We start from the raw sequence: 18,012 nt of genomic DNA on the forward strand, positions 1-18,012 counted from the left end.
GAAACATTTTATAGGCAGCCACTAAAATGTTGCCCAGCAACAGAATACCACATTAAACCTTTACTAGATCCTGATAGATGATTTGGTGCATGTAACTCTTAAACCTCCAGACCATAGATAGAAAACTTATACAAAACTCTAACCGTGCTATATACTTAGGGCAAAGAAAAGTGACAGTATAGAAATCCATTTAGGTAGGGAGCATCTGGGTGGTACACCTGGTTAAATATCCAACTCTTGGTTTCGGCTCAGGTCATGATCTTGGGAGTCATGAGACTGAGCCCCACGTCAGTCTCTACATTCAGCAAGGAGCCTGCTTGGGCTCCTCTCTCCCTTTCCTGTACCTCCCCCCAACATACTCACTCTCATGGCAGTCTCTCTTTTTCTCTCTTTCAAATAAATAAATAAATATTTAGGGGAAAAAAAGAAATCCATTTAGTATGACAATAAAACCAGTATTCTTTTCAGAGTACCAAGAGTAAAAATTATCTTGGCCTGAGAATTGACTCTTATTACTTGAGAACATCTGATTAAGGTCTGCAAGGACAACCAGCTTAACAGATAAGTCTGTTAAGATTCAAGAGATTCAAGAGAAATATCTTAGCAACACCCACCAATATGAAGACCTAATATAAAGAAAAAGGGCACCCACCTAAACACTAATAGATTACCAAAAAGGCCTAAAATAAACCCATATGTTTATGGCCAAATGATTTTCAAAAAGGATGCCAAGATAATGCAGTTGGGAAAGAATCTTCAATGAAAATGGGCCAAGAAAACAATATCTGTGTGCAAAAGAATGAAATTGGACCTCTACCTCACATCTCATACAAAACTTAGCTCAGAAAATAGCCAATTTAAATATAAGAGTTCAACTACAAAACCTTTAGAAAAAAATATATATATGATAAATCTTCATGACCTTGGATTAGGCAATAGTTTCTAAGATATGATGCCATCTTGCAAAGCACAAGCAACTAAAAACAAGATAAACTGGGCATTAAAATTTAAAACCAGTGACTCAATAGACACACTATTAAAGAAGTGAAAACACAATATTCACAAAACATATCTGACAAAAGTCTAGTATCTAGAAAAAGGAACTACTATAACTCAATTTTTTAAAAATGCAATTAAGGGGGATCCCTGGGTGGCTCAGCTGTGTGGCGCCTGCCTTTGTCCCAGGGTGCAATCCTGGAGTCCCGGGATCGAGTCCCACGTCGGGCTCCCAGCATGGAGCCTGCTTCTCCCTCCTTCTGTGTCTCTGCCTCTCTCTCTCTTTCTATCATAAATAAATAAATAAATAAATAAATAATAAATAAATAAATAAATAAATAAATAAATCTTTAGAAATAAATAAATAAAGCAATTAAAAATGGGGAAAAGATTTTAATACTTACCCAAAGAAGATATATAAATGATCAATAAGTACATGAAAAGATACTCAACATCATTAGTCATGGGAAAATGCAAACCAAAGCAACAATGACATACCACTTCACAGCCACTAGGGTAGCTATAATCAAGACAGACACCAACAATTGTTCAGAAGGATGTGGAGAAATCAGAACCTACCTACATTGTTGGTTGATAATCACCAACCTAGATTATTGATGATGCAGTCATTCTGGAAAACAGTCTGGGAGTCCCTCAAAATTAAACAAAGCATTATCATTGACCTAGCAATTCCACTCCTAAGTATATACCCAAGAGAATATGACCACACAAAAGCTTGTATACAAATGTTATTCCAACATTGTCCATAAGAGCCAAAAAGAGTGGAAACAACCCAAATGTCCTTCAAGTGATGAATGGATAAATAAAATGTGGTATATCCATAAAATGGATTATTATTCGGAAATAAGAAATGAAGTACCAATACTATAACATGCATGAACCTTGAAAACATTACAATAAGTAAAACAAGCAGGCAGAAAAAGCCACATATTTTTTATTTCATTTAAATAAAATGTCTAGAACAGGCAAATCCATAGACAGAAAGGATTAGTGGGTTCCCAAGGGCTGGAGAGAGGGAAGCTAATAGGTATAGGGTTTATCTTTTCAGTACTGATGAAAATGTTCTAGAATTTGACAGCAGAGAACATTATGTAAATACAGTAAAAGCCACTGAATTGTATACTTTAAAAAGGTGAATTTTATGGTATGTGAATTTATTTCAAAAAAAAATTTTTAACACCCAACATGGAAGTACAAACATGAGGACATTAAGATGTACGCTTCACTACAGAGCATTTCCAGGAAGATCAGATGCTTAGCTGACCAACACTAACAAAAATACGTTAAAAAGACAGTTGACTCAGAACCCAAAGTGAGGTATGGTGACTCACCAAAGAATGAAGGGCTACGGTGTACTTTCAAGTCCACTACAAATAACAATGTAGAAAAGTCACAGGAAGAAAGCAGAAGTTCAATGAAATCTACAAAACTCTAAAAGTGAAGAAAAGAATATAAGCTTTTTCTCAGAAACACTACAGCAAAGAGAATGAACTCCTTTCCCTCTGTGGCACAGAAAGAAGAACCAGGAAAGTCACTGGGCTGAAAGAGCCACAGTGCCATCTGGAAGCCTGCAACTGCCACAACCATAGCTACACACAAAGGGACTGCATGTCAGAATGACAAAGCAGCAGGCCAGGAACCCTTCCCTGGACAAGGCATTTTCTCTATCTAAAAATACCATCAGGGGATGGGGAAGGAGCTGCTGTGGATCAGATAGGAAAACCTTTATTAGATACACTCTCATGAAGCAAAAAACTTCTATTAAAAAAAAAAAACAGAATTAAAGAGTAACTGAAGAGAAACTAAACTGGGGGAAATTTCAGGAAGTATATCAAAAAAAGCTTCTTGGCAGCCACAGCTGTTGCCTCCACAAGAATCATCATCACTTGAAAATTAAAAAGTCATTGAGACAAAGAGCAAGCAATCCCAAAAGAACATAAGCTGTGTGGTCTCGGAGGTCTTTCCCAGAATACCCGCCAACAAGCCAACTCTTTCTGGCAAGAGCAGAAGGAAACCTAAATTAGAGGCCCAGCATTCAAACACACTGAACTGGAAGCCCATGGCCTCATGACAAGCCATTCACTTGCTCTGGGCACACCAGTACATTTAGCAGAGATGAGCGTTAAGTAAGTGGCTGCTCCCCAGAATAGCTATACCACAAACTGGCCCTCAGTTTGAAAATTGGGGAGTTCACATCTCAGAGGGAATAGAACAATCATCTACAGATAAGAAGCAGCTAAAGAGAACATCTAATCTGGGCCATTTTAGAGATGAAAAATCTGCAAGCAAAACAGGCAAAATGACTTTTGTGGACAGTAAAGTATGGATGGCCAAGCAAGGACTAGAACATGAAGTCCCTGAATCCTGATGTTCCACTACACCACCACACGTTAGAAAAAAGTATCTGGGGACCTGACGTCTATTAAAGAAGTATCTTAAGTTACCTACTAATTAAATCTTTTCCCCTAATTACAATCTCCATTTATATGTGTCAGCAGAGCAAGTGTCAAAGACTAAGTCACTAAGCAAGTAAAGCTTCCATGAGCCAGTTGTTCAAAATCAAACCAACATTTGTTAAATACCACCATATGCAAGGCAAGCAGAGACTTAAGATTCCAATATTACAAAAGAACACCCAAAAAGGAAACACAAAGGAAGAAAACACCAGGATGATAATACAGAATTGGCAAACTATACCCGGCTGGCCAAATCCATGCTACCGCCTGCTTTTTGTACAACCCATGAGCTAAAAATGGCTTTTACATTTTTAAATGGTTGGGGGGGGGGGGGGGGGAATCGAAAGGGTATTATGTAACATATGAAAAGAGTATGAAATTCAAATTTCAGCATCCATAAATAAAGTTTTATTGGAATACAGCCAAGATCATTTGTCTATGGCTGCTTTCACATTGGAAGCTGAGTTGAACAGCTTCAACAGAGACCGTATGGCCTACAAAGCCTAAAATATTTACTACCTGGCCCTTTACAAAGTCAGTTTGCCAACCTCTGATATATTATGACAAGGAAGTGAGATGAAAACTAGTCTTATGGTAGTCTAAGTAGCAAGTGCACAACAAAAATAAATTCTGGACTATCACTTCAAGTTATACAAACTGCTCCTTTTTGTAATCAGAGAAGGGACAGAGGTATGTGGTAATAAAAATTTAGTTTTCGAATCAAATCAGTATCAGTGATCTTTGAAAGTTAACTGCCTCTATTTGCCTCAGTTTCCCCACTTATAAATATTCATAAAATATATAATACCCACAAGAATTGTTATGAAATCTAAGTAAGAATAAAAGCATTTAGCATAGAAGCTGGCCAAAAGACCTAATAAATAACAGCCAATATTGTTTAAGAAATGGCTCAGGGGTGCCTGGGTGGCTCAGTGAACTAAGCGTCCTACTCTTGATTTTGACTCAGATCATGATGTCAGGGTTGTGAGATTGTGCTCCGTATCAGACCGCACTCAGTGGGGAGTCTGCTTGGAATTCTCTCTCCCTCTGCCCCTACACACTCTCCACTTTGTAAAATAAATAATTAAATCTTTAAAGAGAGAGCAAGAAATGGCTCAAAGTGTGGTCTCAAGTATAGATTGTAAGAGTATATACAATTGAAAAAGGTAGGGCAGCCTGGGTGGCTCAGTGGTTTAGCACCACTTTCAGCCCGGTGAGTGATCCTGGAGACCCAGGATTGAGTCCCACGTTGGGCTCCCTGCATGAAGCCTGCTTCTCCCTCTGCCTATGTCTATGCCCCTCTCTCTGTGTCTCTCATGAATAAATAAATAAAATATTTTAAAAAGAAAAAATAGAAAAAGGTGGACATTTCCTCCAGCGGTATAGAAGTAAATATCAAAATCATGGAAAATTCACCAACAACTGAATTCAATCAGAAAGGATTAAATAATCCATAATTTTTTGAATTATTAAAACCCAAAATTCTCCTATTTATCAGCTAAGATACCCTCAGTCTAGGAAAGTAGATTTAAGTGCTTATGTCAGAATCTTTGTCCTCAGAGATAAAGGTAAATTAGTATCATAATGTACATCTGCACTGAACTTTATCCCTAACCAAGTGTGGTGGCACTCAGCCTCAGAGGACGATGAACTGTGAAATCAGTCTTGAGTCTGAAAACAAACAAGTAAAAATCATTCCTAGCACTGTGATATTCCCTCACATATAAATGAGGTCAATACTACTATTCTCTGAGTTGTTAGGATGACTAAGTGAGAGGCCTCACAGTCCCTGACACTAACAGGTACTCAGTAAAAGTTATATAAGTACATTGGTCTCTCTTCCCTTCCCTCCCTACCCTCCACTCCCTTCATCCTCACAACAATGCTCGGAAGAAGCTGAGCAGGCACTGTTCTCCACATCTTACAATGGAGGAAACTGTGGCACAGTCATGATGGCAGCAGAGCTAGAACCCAGGTTTTCCCAGTACATTTTCAGTAAACCCCAAATGCTAAATATATGAGAACCGTGAGTCCAAAAATTGGTTGGCTGGGGTTGGCGGTAGGCAAAGTAGGTGAAGAGAGTCAAAAAGGTACAAACTTCTAATTAAAAATACATAAGCCATGAAGATGTCACATACAGCATGGCAACTATAGATAATAATACTGTACTGCAGATTTGAAAGCTGCTAAGAGAAATCTTAAAAGATCACAAGAAAAAAAGTTTTGTAACTATGTATGGTGACAGATGCTGACTAGACATTGTGGTAATATTTTATAATATACAGTCAGGCTACTATGATATATTAGTTTCAGGTATACAACAATTATATTTAAAAAAAATTTGGTAGCTTATATAAAGCACCAAGGTTATAGCTTACTCCTCCACAAATAAAATCTCCCCATGAAAGAAATAACTCCATCTCTGGGAAGCCTGTACCAGGACTGTCCCCAGAATGATGATCCTCTGAAGAACCAAGTCCTTGCTACTCATGTGCTCTACTCTTGTCAAGGACCCAGAGATCAAGACAATTACTCAGAAATAAGAACTCAGGAAGAACTATATGGCAGGCAAACAGGAGTGTCATTTCAGAGAAATCCATTCCAGTTGTCAAGAGAAAACTTCAAAGTGAGCAACAATCACATGTGAAAACTAGCAAAAGAAGAAAAAATTAATTGACTTCAGAACATAAAAGAGTATCACTAAAGGACTTGGATGTCTGGTTGTGGTCAAGTAGTCAGACTATGTTAAAGGTAAAGGAAAATTACTGCAGTGACCAGGGCTTCTTGTTGATTTCACAGTTTAAATTTAAAATGGCCCCGTAAGTGTAGTCCTAAAGTGTTCTTAAGCACAAAGAAAGATGTTGTGATGGGCCTTACAGAGAAAATGTTAGATTAAATTTCACTCGGGCATGAGTATATATTAAAATAAGGCACCTTTAAGCACAAGCACATATGGAACAAGGTCAGCTATCTATCATTTGATGATAATGTGATGACCAGAGGCTTGCAGGAATCTAAACCTGTATTTCTCATAGGAGAGATGGTTCAGTATTCTCTAGTTCAGTGTTTGCAACTTCACAGCACCTAACTACCATGAATGACTTGACTAACTACCATGAATTACATGACTATAATAAACACAGAGAAAATGACAGGGCAATTGGGGACCCTGGATGAAGGGAACACAGAAATTGTCTGTACTACCCTCACAATATTTATGTAAGTTTGAAATTTTTCAAAATAAAGCTTTAAAAAATTTTTAGGTGCTAAACATACTACAGGCTGCCCTAGGCCTACAAAACAATCACTAAAACTAGATCTCATGATAGCTCTGAAGTTGGTGGTTGTCTTGCTCCTCACCTCCCTCCCTCTTCTGCTCTATGCATACAACACTAAGAAAATAAATGTCAAATTGTTATTATGTTGCAAGGACCACATCTTTTGACATGAGCCATTCACTTCTTCACAAAATAAAATGCTTTAAAATCACAGAATCCAAACCTCCTCTGAGCACACAGTTCAAAAAGGCTATTGCACCCAAAAAGCATCTCTTGGGTCTTAAAGAGTCCCTCTTTCTTCCTATGCTGGTAGGGATTTTAAAAACTTACATGTGTGATCTAATTAGATTTAATATTCAGAAAAGTCAAAAACTCCTTAATGTCTCAAAAGTTTTAAGAAACAACTGATGGGAATTCAGCTATGGGGGAATCTTTGGGTGGCTCAGCGGTTTAGCACCTGCCTTCGGCCCAGGGCATGATCCTGGAGTCCTGGGATCAAGTCCCACATCGGGCACCCTGCCTGGAGCCTGCTTCTTCCTCTGCCTGTGTCTCTACTTCTCTCTCTCTCTCTGTCTCTCGTGAATAAATTTTTAAAAAAAAAGAAAAAGAAAACTGATGGGAATACAGTTATAATAATGGAGAACGTTCTATAAGAAACAGGAACTCCACACACACTTTTGTTTTCAGTGAAGCCTTGTAATCTTGGTTATAATTTCTTTACCCCTCAGAGTGGGCTGCCTTTATTATAAACAATGCCTGAATACCCCACCCTAATCTAGAAGGGGTCTTTTGGGAGATGCCAAAAGAAATTCTCTGTTAATAATGTAAGACATTATTGGATTTTCTTTTGTTCTTAACCACAACCTAAATTTCCTCCTCCTCCTCCCATCCCCCATACATTTGGCCTTCTCTACAAAGTAGGTTGTGATGGAAGGACAGAGTAGGATTTTCACCTGGCATGTGGAGGGGACAGGAGAAGACTCTCTACTGCTGATCAACTATAGCTACAAACACTCAACAGTGATAGCACTGCAGCCACCATGGCTACAGACTGGAGGAAAAAATAACCCAGTCCAGTCCCATGATCTTTCAAATGAAATAAAAGAATAAAAAAGGCAAAAGTGAGGAGGATGCACAGGAAGCCTCTGAAAAAAACTACAGAGCAGCAATCACTTGAGAGCTTGTTAGAAATGCAGACACTCCAGTTCAACCTAGGACCTACTGAATCAGAATCTGCACTTCAATAAGATCCTTGAGTCATGGGTTCGCACAATAAAGTTTTATTAATTCCGGATCTCTATCCCCAAATTGCCGGGCTCAGGAGCATGTTCTCCAGCAAATTCAGCTTACATGGTTTCCTCAAAGAGGCGTACCCAATCTCCACACTGGGTCAGATAGATTTGCTATATGTGCTGAGTACTCTGTATACTTCTTCCCATGGGATATATCACAACGCTAGAGTTGTTTAGTACTGGTTTTCCTCTTGAAGCTACAAGATCTATGAGGATGGGGCATGTGAGTGGCTCAGTGGTTGAGTGTCTGCCTTCAGCTAAGGTTGTGATCCTGGGGTCCTGGACGCTCCCCACCAGGACCCTGCTTCTCTCCCTCTGCGTAGGTCTCTGCCTCTCTCTTGGTGTCTCTCATGACTAGGTAAATAAAATCTTTCAAGAAAAAACAAAAACAAGATCTAGGAGGACAAGGACCAGGTCTACCCTACTTATCCTAATAGCTCCAGAGCCCAGAACAAGACAGGAGACAAAGTAAGCATTCAGTTTATTTTTTAATAAATGAGTGCCTCTACCATGTAAAAGCACAATGCCAGACTCTGAACATCAAGACATGGTCCTTGTCCTTAACTCCTAGCTTAGTGAATTTTTGCTGAAGCTAACAAGAGCTAGGATCTCAAGAGCACGTGCCACATTCACAGCTGTTTTCCTATTTCTCTGCCAAATGACAACAGGTAGCCCAAACACCTGCCACCCATCTCCTGGGCTTGACCCACAGGCAAGCATGTCCTCATCTAGTCCTCCTCCCTTCATCCAGGATTCTCCATTCCAAGAGTTCAGTATCTTGTCCGCCTTCTCTCTGCCCTCTCTAACGCAGCTCCAACAGTCTTCAGCATCATTCCATTCTCCCCCTGGGAGTGTGTTATTTCTGTCAACATCATCTTCAGCCCCCTTCCCTTATCAGTCCTCTTATTAGAAGATGTCGAATTTCCCTGGTTACCTCCTTCAAGAACATCTTACCTAACTCATTTCTAACCATGCAATTATTTCCTGTAAGCTGTCAAGTCTACTCTATTCAACAGAAACCACTCAAATCTATATCCCAGACCACAATGGAGACTCTCCCAATTAAATGTTCAATATTCAATTGTTTTCCCCCTTTCCTCAATCATTTCCTATATCCCTAAAAGGGACACTAAGCAAGAGCGATAATTTCTTCTAGGATTATATTCTCCATGATTCTTACATTTATTCTTATTTAACAGACAACAATGTCTCGGTAGATTTACACCCCAAAGCCTGTATCCAAATAGCAAGGTAAGGAAAATATATTTGAATGTCTTAATTGAAAGCAACGAAAGTAACACTATTTTTTTTATCTTCAGAGAAATATTAAGTGGATAGGCAAAGAGCACACTGTGACAGGGAGGGAAGTCCTCAGAGAAGGCACAAGCAAGCACACAGCAGTCTCTGACAGGCTCATAATCCTGATCCCAGATGGAGTCCAATGCAGCACTTGAAACATCACACTCTAGACTCTAGGACTCTAATATAGAGGTCTCTTCTAGCACTGTACGTGCATGGTCCTAGTGCCAATCATGAGCAGGCCATGCCTTCTGAATGTTTTCCACATCCCAACATGTAGCAGTGATTACCAAGCAATGGTGGACTGGAGCCCTAGTCCAAAGATTTGGTTGGGGACTGCCAGAAATTTTAGAGCACCGAAAGCACTTTAAAAAGTCATTGATTTGGGATGCCTGGGTGGCTCAGCGGTTAAACATCTGCCTTCTGGCTCAGGGTGTGATCCTGGAGTCCCAGGATCAAGTCCCACACCAGGCTCCCTGCATGGGAGCCCTCTGCCTGTGTCTCTGCCTCTCTCTCTCTCTCTCTCATAATAAATAAACTCCTTTAAAAAAGAAAAGTCACTGATTTGTACTTTTTCTTAAATACTTCAAAATACACACTTCTAGATTATCTGAAGAAGATACCTCAGCTGGTCTTATGGATTTCAAATAACTGATAGTTTTTCTGTTCACATACATTTCATCCACATGCCCACTCTGTTTCAGAACTACTTCCTGTGGTCACAGGAGAAGAGGACTGAAGATCATATGCCTCTTAAACTTCTGTTGTCCCCACCACAGGCAGAGGATACAGTTCCCCAAAGACAAAGACTTCTTCCCTTAAAGAAACCCAAGAAAAAGTTGTTCCTGATGACAAAAAAGGCCATTCCTCCCCTGTGCAGGAACTGATGGAGGTGAAGCAGGGGTTGCTAAGGCAGGGTGGAGAAGCCTGGGACTGCATTCAGGGAGCTACTCGGTTACTGGGTCAGTCCAGGCCCAGCCTACCCATCTTCCCCATCCCCAACTTCAACTCTTTTCCTCCTTAGCACCCTCAATGCTCAGAGGAAGGAGGGAAGGGACCCCTTGATTTCTGATCCAAGGAGGCAGTGGCCAGAGGACAGCTATTACTCTACTTAGCCCCCATAGCTGTAGCTGCCATGTCTGACTTCTCACAGCTCTGCCTGCATAGTGGCCGGGAGTACAGAATGTCACACCACAGTCCGAAAGGAGGGCTGACACCTGCTAAAATGAAAGCACACCAGAGACCCTGAAATACCTGAAAGAAATGAAGATTGTTGCCTTTAATATTATTTCTCAGGTTTGCTTCCATAAAGTCCTATGTATTTTTCTTAGAAAGAACTTATAGCAAAAAGGATGCTAGCTTATAGAGAATACTCAGATTCAGAGTGAATCATCTCTAAAGAATATCTAATATATTTATTTTGGTTTATATGCAGAACTGACTATAGAACTTAAGGATGTAATTCAATTTCTAAGCTACCCATGAAAAGCATTAATTTTCCCATTTTATTTTCTAGATTTGTTTGGAAACTTTTCTTATTTGCAACATTAATAGTCAATTTTAGATGTCAAAATAAAGTACAAATCACAAATCTACCCTAAACATTTCAGAGTTCTTTACTGCTAAATTAACGTACTACCCCAGAATTCTCCTTATCATTAAAATCCTAGGAAAACTACTATGGAGGAATAAAAACTGCAGTCTCCATGACCCCTCCATCCTTCATCACAGATAATGCATACCTCCTCTAGAAGCCAAACAGAAGGCTGTCTGGCCTACCTGGAATTCTGTGTTATTTTAACTACAGCTATTGCCCAGAAGAGACTGCTCCTCCATTTTTATTAAAAAAACATCCAAGGGCGCCCAGATGGCTCAGCCCCTTAGACAGCTGCCTTTAGCTCCCTTTAGCTCAGGTCAAGACCCTGGGGTCCTGGGATGGAGCCCTGCTGGGCTCCCTGCTCAGCAAGGGGTCTGCTTCTCCCTCCCTCTGCTCCTCCCCTTCCCCATGTCCCCTCATGTTCTCCCTCTCTGATATAATCTTTAAAAATAAATAAAAAAATAGAAACATCCATAATATTCTACATATCCTATGCTAACCACAAAGACCAGCTCTGATTCCCCTCTCCTTTTTGGGGTAGGGGAGGGGAGCACACTCTTTAATGAATAATAAAATATATTTAACATATAAAGCAAGGAAATTTCCAAGTTTATAGATAGCTCAGACTCACAGGGCATCTTTACTCTTCACATTGTGCCATCAACCACTTTCAAAAACCAATTTTCTAACTTCCTCACATAATCTAAGTCCCAAACTTCTTATTCTCCCTACATTGGCTTTCAGCTTCTCCTGTTGATAATCAAAGAAACACATTTTCTTTGACACAAGAGCAAGAGAGGTACTTTGATTAAGAGCATTGATACGGGAACACTTAAGAATTAAATGGAAACCAAGAGGTCCAGCTAGCAGCCCTACGCTGCCTTGCTATGTAACGGAAAGTTAGTCCTCCAGAGCTGGAATCATGATGACTAACATGGGGGCAGGGCAGGCTTACCCAAGAGCTGGGCCTGTGCCCCAGAGAGAGCCTGCAGGAGGTCTCAAGAGATTCTAAAGTGCTCACAAGAGAGGAGTTTAACAAGATAACTCAGCTTTTAAGTAATAGAGGCAGCCTCCTGGCCTCTGGGCTGTGAAAGGGCTCACCTGCCAACAGTAATAACACAAGCAATTACTACACACAGAATAATAGATCTCAACAGGATTCCAGGACCCAGGCATTCCAGAGTCTCCCTTCCGCACAGAGGAAAGGAAAAGGAGGTAGGGAAAGAATGCACGACTCTTCATGAAGATCTGGGAGCATCCTGTTAGTTAAGTAGATAAGTTACACCTGGCATAATTCACTATTTTGGGCTGCTGCCAAAAATAAAAATGGCCCTGGTATTAAAGGCTATAAAACAATGGACTTTCCCTCTCCTGGAACAGAATTCATAAAGTTTAAAAGCTCACTAACCTCACATTCCAGAGACTGGAAAGAAAAACTCAGAAGCCCCACCTCTCGTTCCTTTCTCTACTACAAACTTCCAGCAGTGCTTAGTCGCTTTAAGCAAGTTGCCTTAATCCTGCTCATTGCATCCAGACTGCTCATAGCTGCTTCCAAGCCTATCTGAGTATTCCCACACTTGTACTTACCCATTTCTCCTTTTTATCTCATCCATTTTATTCCGCTGCCTCTGTCAAGACCTGTCACTTTCACCACCTCTCCAGAAAAGGTTTTTTAAACTTTTATAACAGATCTGAAAACATCACTCCTGATTTTCTAACCCATCCATCCTCCAAGAAAACCATCAGTATTTAAACTCACAAGTTCCACTTTCATTATAAAACAAAGCTACCTACCTCTATTTAACAGCAACATTTTAACGAGACTGACAACTTAAATCTCCTCAGCCCAAAGCCTCGGGTCTCAAGCCTAGGCCACTTCCTCTCCATAAAAGGCTTTCTTAGCCATGAGACCCTCCTCTCAGGCCACCCCAGTTGCTAGGTTTACAGAAACATCTACCTTCTGTTTATATTGGTCTCTATGAACTTTTTCATCCCACACTCTCCCAGATTTGACTGTTCTTACTAAGCACAGTAAACATCCATTTTATCCCTGGAATCAGGGCACTTCGAAGTGAAAAGGGGCATTAATGAAAATTATGCCAAGACAACAGGTGTGAACAGCAACAGCCTGCAGCAGACTGTTCTTACAAAGGTGCCAAGGCCAGGTAAGGAACTATTCCTTGCAAAGAATGAATTTATCTCCTTCTCTGGGAGACTGGGAATTGGCATAGGGAACCAAGAAAAACTCAAATTTGGATTACTGAGTCCCCTTGGAGAAGAAAACAGAAAATGTTTTAGGGGCACCTGGGTTGGCTGAGTGACTGACTCTTGGTTTCCACTCAGGTCACGATCTCAGGGTCATGAGATTAAGCCCCCAGTGGGACTTGATTCAGCTTGGAGTCTCCTTGAAATTCTTTCTCTCTCCCTCTGCACCTCCCCCCACTTACATGAGCACTCTCCTCAACAAATGTTTAAGGGGTCCCTGGGTGACTCAGCTTAAGCATCTGCCTTGGGCTCAGGTCATGATCCCAAGATCCTAGGATCAAGACCCACATGGAGCTCCATGCTCAGTGGAGAGTGTGCTTCTGCCTCTGCCCCAATCTCTCCCCATCCTCCAGCTTGTGGACATGGTCGTGCATTCTTGCACCCTCTCTCAAATAGCCTTAAAAAAAAAAAGTTTCACTTTGTAGTGAAAAAACTGTTCTAGGGCAGCCCTGGTGGCGCAGCAGTTTAGCGCCGCCTGCAGCCCAGGGTATGATATTGGAGACCTGAAATTGAGTCCCGTGTCGGGTTCCCTGCGTGGAGCCTGCTTCTCCCTCTGCCTGTGTCTCTGCCCCTCTCTCTCTCTCTCTCTGGGTTTCTTGTAAATAAATAAGCTAAAAAAAAAAAAAATTTGTTCTAAATATGTCACTATATCAACTTCAAGTTTTGATGTGGATTTGGGCAGAGATGGAGTTGAGGCACTGGTGATTAAGGGTATGGGCGGAAGGGCATGAGATGCAACCTGGTCCTAAAGTACCAGAGGCTAGAAGGTTGCTGGGAGAATGGGGGTCAGGGAACCCAAGAGAGCCAAAACTTTTCCCTGTTGAGTTTCTGCCTAACTAGCCACCCCTGTGCCATTGAACAACAACTAGTATTTACACACACACACACAACTGCAATCTTCCACGCATTACCTAAATTTGTTTCATTTTTCCTAATCCTAATCTTTCCTAATACTTCAATAGCTAATATCGCTGAAGTTCAGAAGAGTTACACATTTGCCAATGCGCACGTTTCTGCCAGGTGTTCCCAGATTTCTAAATTTCATAGACAAGGCTCCCCTGTCCCCAAAATGTCCCATTACTTAGTTTTTATTTTTGCTAAGGATATTAAACAAAGGTTGTCACATTATTTATAAAAATAAAGGATATTTTAGCAAAAGAAAAAGTAGTAAGAATATAAACTCAAAACTAAAGCCAGTTCTTTAAATTGAAAAACTTTAACAGCACAAGACCTGCCAGGTGTCTTTATTTCCCTCATTTTGCTCCAGCAGTTCCACTTTCATCCCCCTCTGACTTGAGGATTGATACGGAAACTGCTGGACTAAACCCAACTAATGGTCACTGAAATGTCACATGCGCTGGACACTGTGCTAAACATTTTCCATGCATTCTCTCAATCAGCCACAGCCTCACAAGGAGAGTGCTCTTATTACACCCATTTACACGCAAAGCTGCAACTTGAAGGGATAAAATTAACCTACCCATGGTCATATGGCTAGTAATCAGTGTTGCTAATGACTTGAACCACAGCCATTCCAGAAATCAGTTCTACCCCCAAGACACAAGTAATGTCTATTTCCCAATGCGGGGTTGGGGAGAAGTGGGGAGTGGGGTTAAAAAAAAAAACTGCCTTATGTAAGTAAACCCTGTATATATCAGCATTTAATATTTACACATATATAAGAATTGACTCCTTTCCAAATCTCTTTCAATCGTTCCTATTAAATGAAGAAGAAAGTTCCAGTTTGGTGGCAGGAGCCTTTAGCACATCTTCACAACTTGTTAAGCTTTCTTCATAGCTCTCCACAAGATGCTGTACCTAGCTAGAATTTAATAACACTGTTTTCGTTGTGCATTTTTTAAGGTACTTTCAAGTTATGGCAAGTAACACTGGTTTTCCATTTCCAATAGTGAAAAAACTTTTTTTTTTTTTTTTTAAGATTTTATTTATGTATTTGAGAGAGAGGGAGGCAGAAGACTAAGCAGGAAGCCTGATGTGGGGCTCAATCCCAGGACCCGGAGACCATGAGCTGAGCCAGCCAGGTGCTCCAAATTAAGTTTGCTTTAAAAATATTTCAATTTTTAAAATAGCTGATTGCTCAAAAGACTTTTGAACTAAAGACAAGTAGAGGCAGTGCTCCAGTGCTCAAACCATGGTAGAGGTTCACGCACATGTGAAGTCCAGGAAACCTGAGGTAAGCCATTACACCAAGGCTGGGCTCAGCACTTCACTGAAGACTACCAACGCTGACTACCCTGGTTGTCTCTCTAAACAACTCTAAACATAGCAGGGTTTCCCCACACAGGATGTGGTCATGCTTACCACCTCCCATCTCCACCTTCTTATCCAAGAAGAAAAAGAAAAAAGAAAAGCTATGTGCCAGTCCACAGGAAAAAAGTCAAACCTTTCACATGAATTTGCCTTTCACCTCCTCATGCCATTTGCAGCTAGGTAGCTGCACACTTCCTTAGTCACACAGCTCTCTAGAACCCAGAGAAAGCAGATGAAGCTAAAGCTCAAGTAACCTACTCTCCTTTAAATACTAGGACCTTAAAACACCTGAGGATCTTCAAGCAATTAAAAAGTAGTTATTTTGTGATCCCCAGGCGGTTGGGCCCTGCCCTCTAATGAAGAGATAAAGTGGTTTTCAAGGATACTCTGATTGGAGAAACAGAGGACTACCAAACGTGCAATAATTAATGAGTAATGAGAGGTTAACCTGTATTTTGCCCTGAATTTTACCTAAGATGGTATCTATAAGAAATAAACAGGTTAAGTGTACGTAAAACCACCCTACAACCACCAAAAACATTAAGTGATATGAAAAGGTACCAGCACTGCAGTTCCAGGATGTATCTTATGGAAATGCCAACACAAGAACAAAAAGATGTAAAAAGCACGTTAACTCAGTGTAGCAGTATTAGAACCATGAAAAACCAAAAACATCAACAAATGGGTAAGTAAAAACACCCAAATGATAGAATACTCTTCAACCACTAAAGAATGAGATAGGATCTATAATTATGACATAGATGATCGTCATTTTTTTTAAAAGTTGCAGGACAGGGGACAACTAAGTGGCTCGGATGGTTAGGTGTCTGCCTTTTCCTGGAACAGAGAGGGAGCCTGCTTCTCCCTCTCCCTCTACCGGTCCCCCTGCTCAGTCCCTCTGCTCCCCCTGCTCCTGTGTGTGTGTGTGTGTAAAGTTAGGAAACACATTTCCTTAGGGGAATGAGTCCCCCTGCTCGTGTGTGTGTGTGTGTGTGTGTGTGTGTGTGTGTGTGTGTGTGTGTGTGTAAAGTTTAGAAACACATTTCCTGAGGAGAGGTGGCCGCCGCGGTGAGGAGAGCCATGGGTCAGGCGGCCAAGGTTTTACAGCTCTTTAAAACATTACAAAGGACCAGACAACAGGTTTTTAAAAATGATACCAGAGCATTAGAAGCAGCCAGAATAAAGATAAATGAAGAATTCAAAAGTAATAAAAGTGAAACTTCTCCCAAGAAAATAGAAGAGAATTGGTCCCTAGGAAAGAACTCCTTGTAGAAAATGTGCCATATTGTGATGCACCAACTCAGAAGCAACGAGTATAAAATCAAGTCTTTGTAGTTTTTAATCTTAAATATGTAACACTGGCAAAAGTTTTAGAAATGCACATATTTCAGAACTAGCTTCTTGAAAATGAATGAATTAAAGTCTCATAATTAAATTTCACATTAAGAGAACATTATTGAAAACTGCGGAACATAGCTAAATATTTCTAAACAGCATTAGATAAGACATGTCATTTGTTTTGAAAATCCAACTTTATGAACTAAAATAAATGCTCAGGAGGTATGTCATATAAAAAAGAAAGAAAGAAAAGAAAGAAAGAAAAGAAAGAAAAGAAAGAAAAGAAAGAAAAGAAAGAAAAGAAAGAAAAGAAAGAAAAGAAAAGAAAGAAAGAAAGAAAGAAAGAAAGAAAGAAAGAAAGAAAGAAAGAAAGAAAGACATTTCCTTAGGGGAATGAGTCCCCCTGCTCGTGGTGTGTGTGTGTGTATGTGAGAGACAAGTTTGGAAACACATTTCCTTAGGGGAATGAGAATGAATGACAGAAAACTGAGGGCTAAGGCCAGAGGGAGAAATATTTTTGTATTTACTTTTATATACTTTTATACTATTTGAAATATTATGAGCAGGGATTAAGTCCAAAACTTAAATATTGGTAATTATTAAATTATTAATGCTGGTTGGCATTCACCTGAACTTTTTTTTTTTTTTTTTTTAATTTACTTATGATAGTCACAGAGAGAGAGAGAGAGAGAGAGAGAGAGGCAGAGACACAGGCAGAGGGAGAAGCAGGCTCCATGCACCGGGAGCCCGACGTGGGATTCGATCCCGGGTCTCCAGGATCGCGCCCTGGGCCAAAGGCAGGTGCCAAACCGCTGCGCCACCCAGGGATCCCTCACCTGAACTTTTTGAAGAAATTTAGGGATGAACTAGAAAACTGCTGGGCAAAATAAGGAAAAGCCACTAAGGGAACTGTAGATGTGACCCTTAATCATAAGGACCTCGAAGACCTGAGAATTATAAGAAAATTTTATTTTCATATTAGACAAACTAGTGGTATAAAAAATAAAGACTAAGACCACCAGAGGTCACTTACTGATATTTAAGAATGGGGCTTATAAACAAGAAACATGATAGAAGGTCCAAGTGGGTGGCTCCCAAGGATTACAAAAGCAGAAAAGTGATTAGCATAAAATTCTCATGTTTGTAGATGACACTAAAGACTTCACAGCAGCAATGTGCCAAGTTATTGGCGCCAAATT

The 18,012-nt window shown here is 40.3% G+C and overlaps 1 protein-coding gene and 1 pseudogene across 1 annotated transcript in view; one reads left to right on the plus strand and one right to left on the minus strand.

Moving 5' to 3' along the window:
* The window catches only part of SND1 (staphylococcal nuclease and tudor domain containing 1), a 417,294-nt gene that overhangs the window by 390,952 nt on the left and 8,330 nt on the right, over positions 1-18,012 (minus strand). The gene's annotated exons all lie outside the window — the stretch shown is intronic.
* On the plus strand, positions 16,454-16,979 carry LOC112928902 (complex III assembly factor LYRM7 pseudogene; annotated as a pseudogene).

Source organism: Vulpes vulpes, chromosome 7 (genome assembly GCF_048418805.1).
Source record: "Vulpes vulpes isolate BD-2025 chromosome 7, VulVul3, whole genome shotgun sequence".
Lineage (NCBI taxonomy): Eukaryota > Metazoa > Chordata > Mammalia > Carnivora > Canidae > Vulpes > Vulpes vulpes.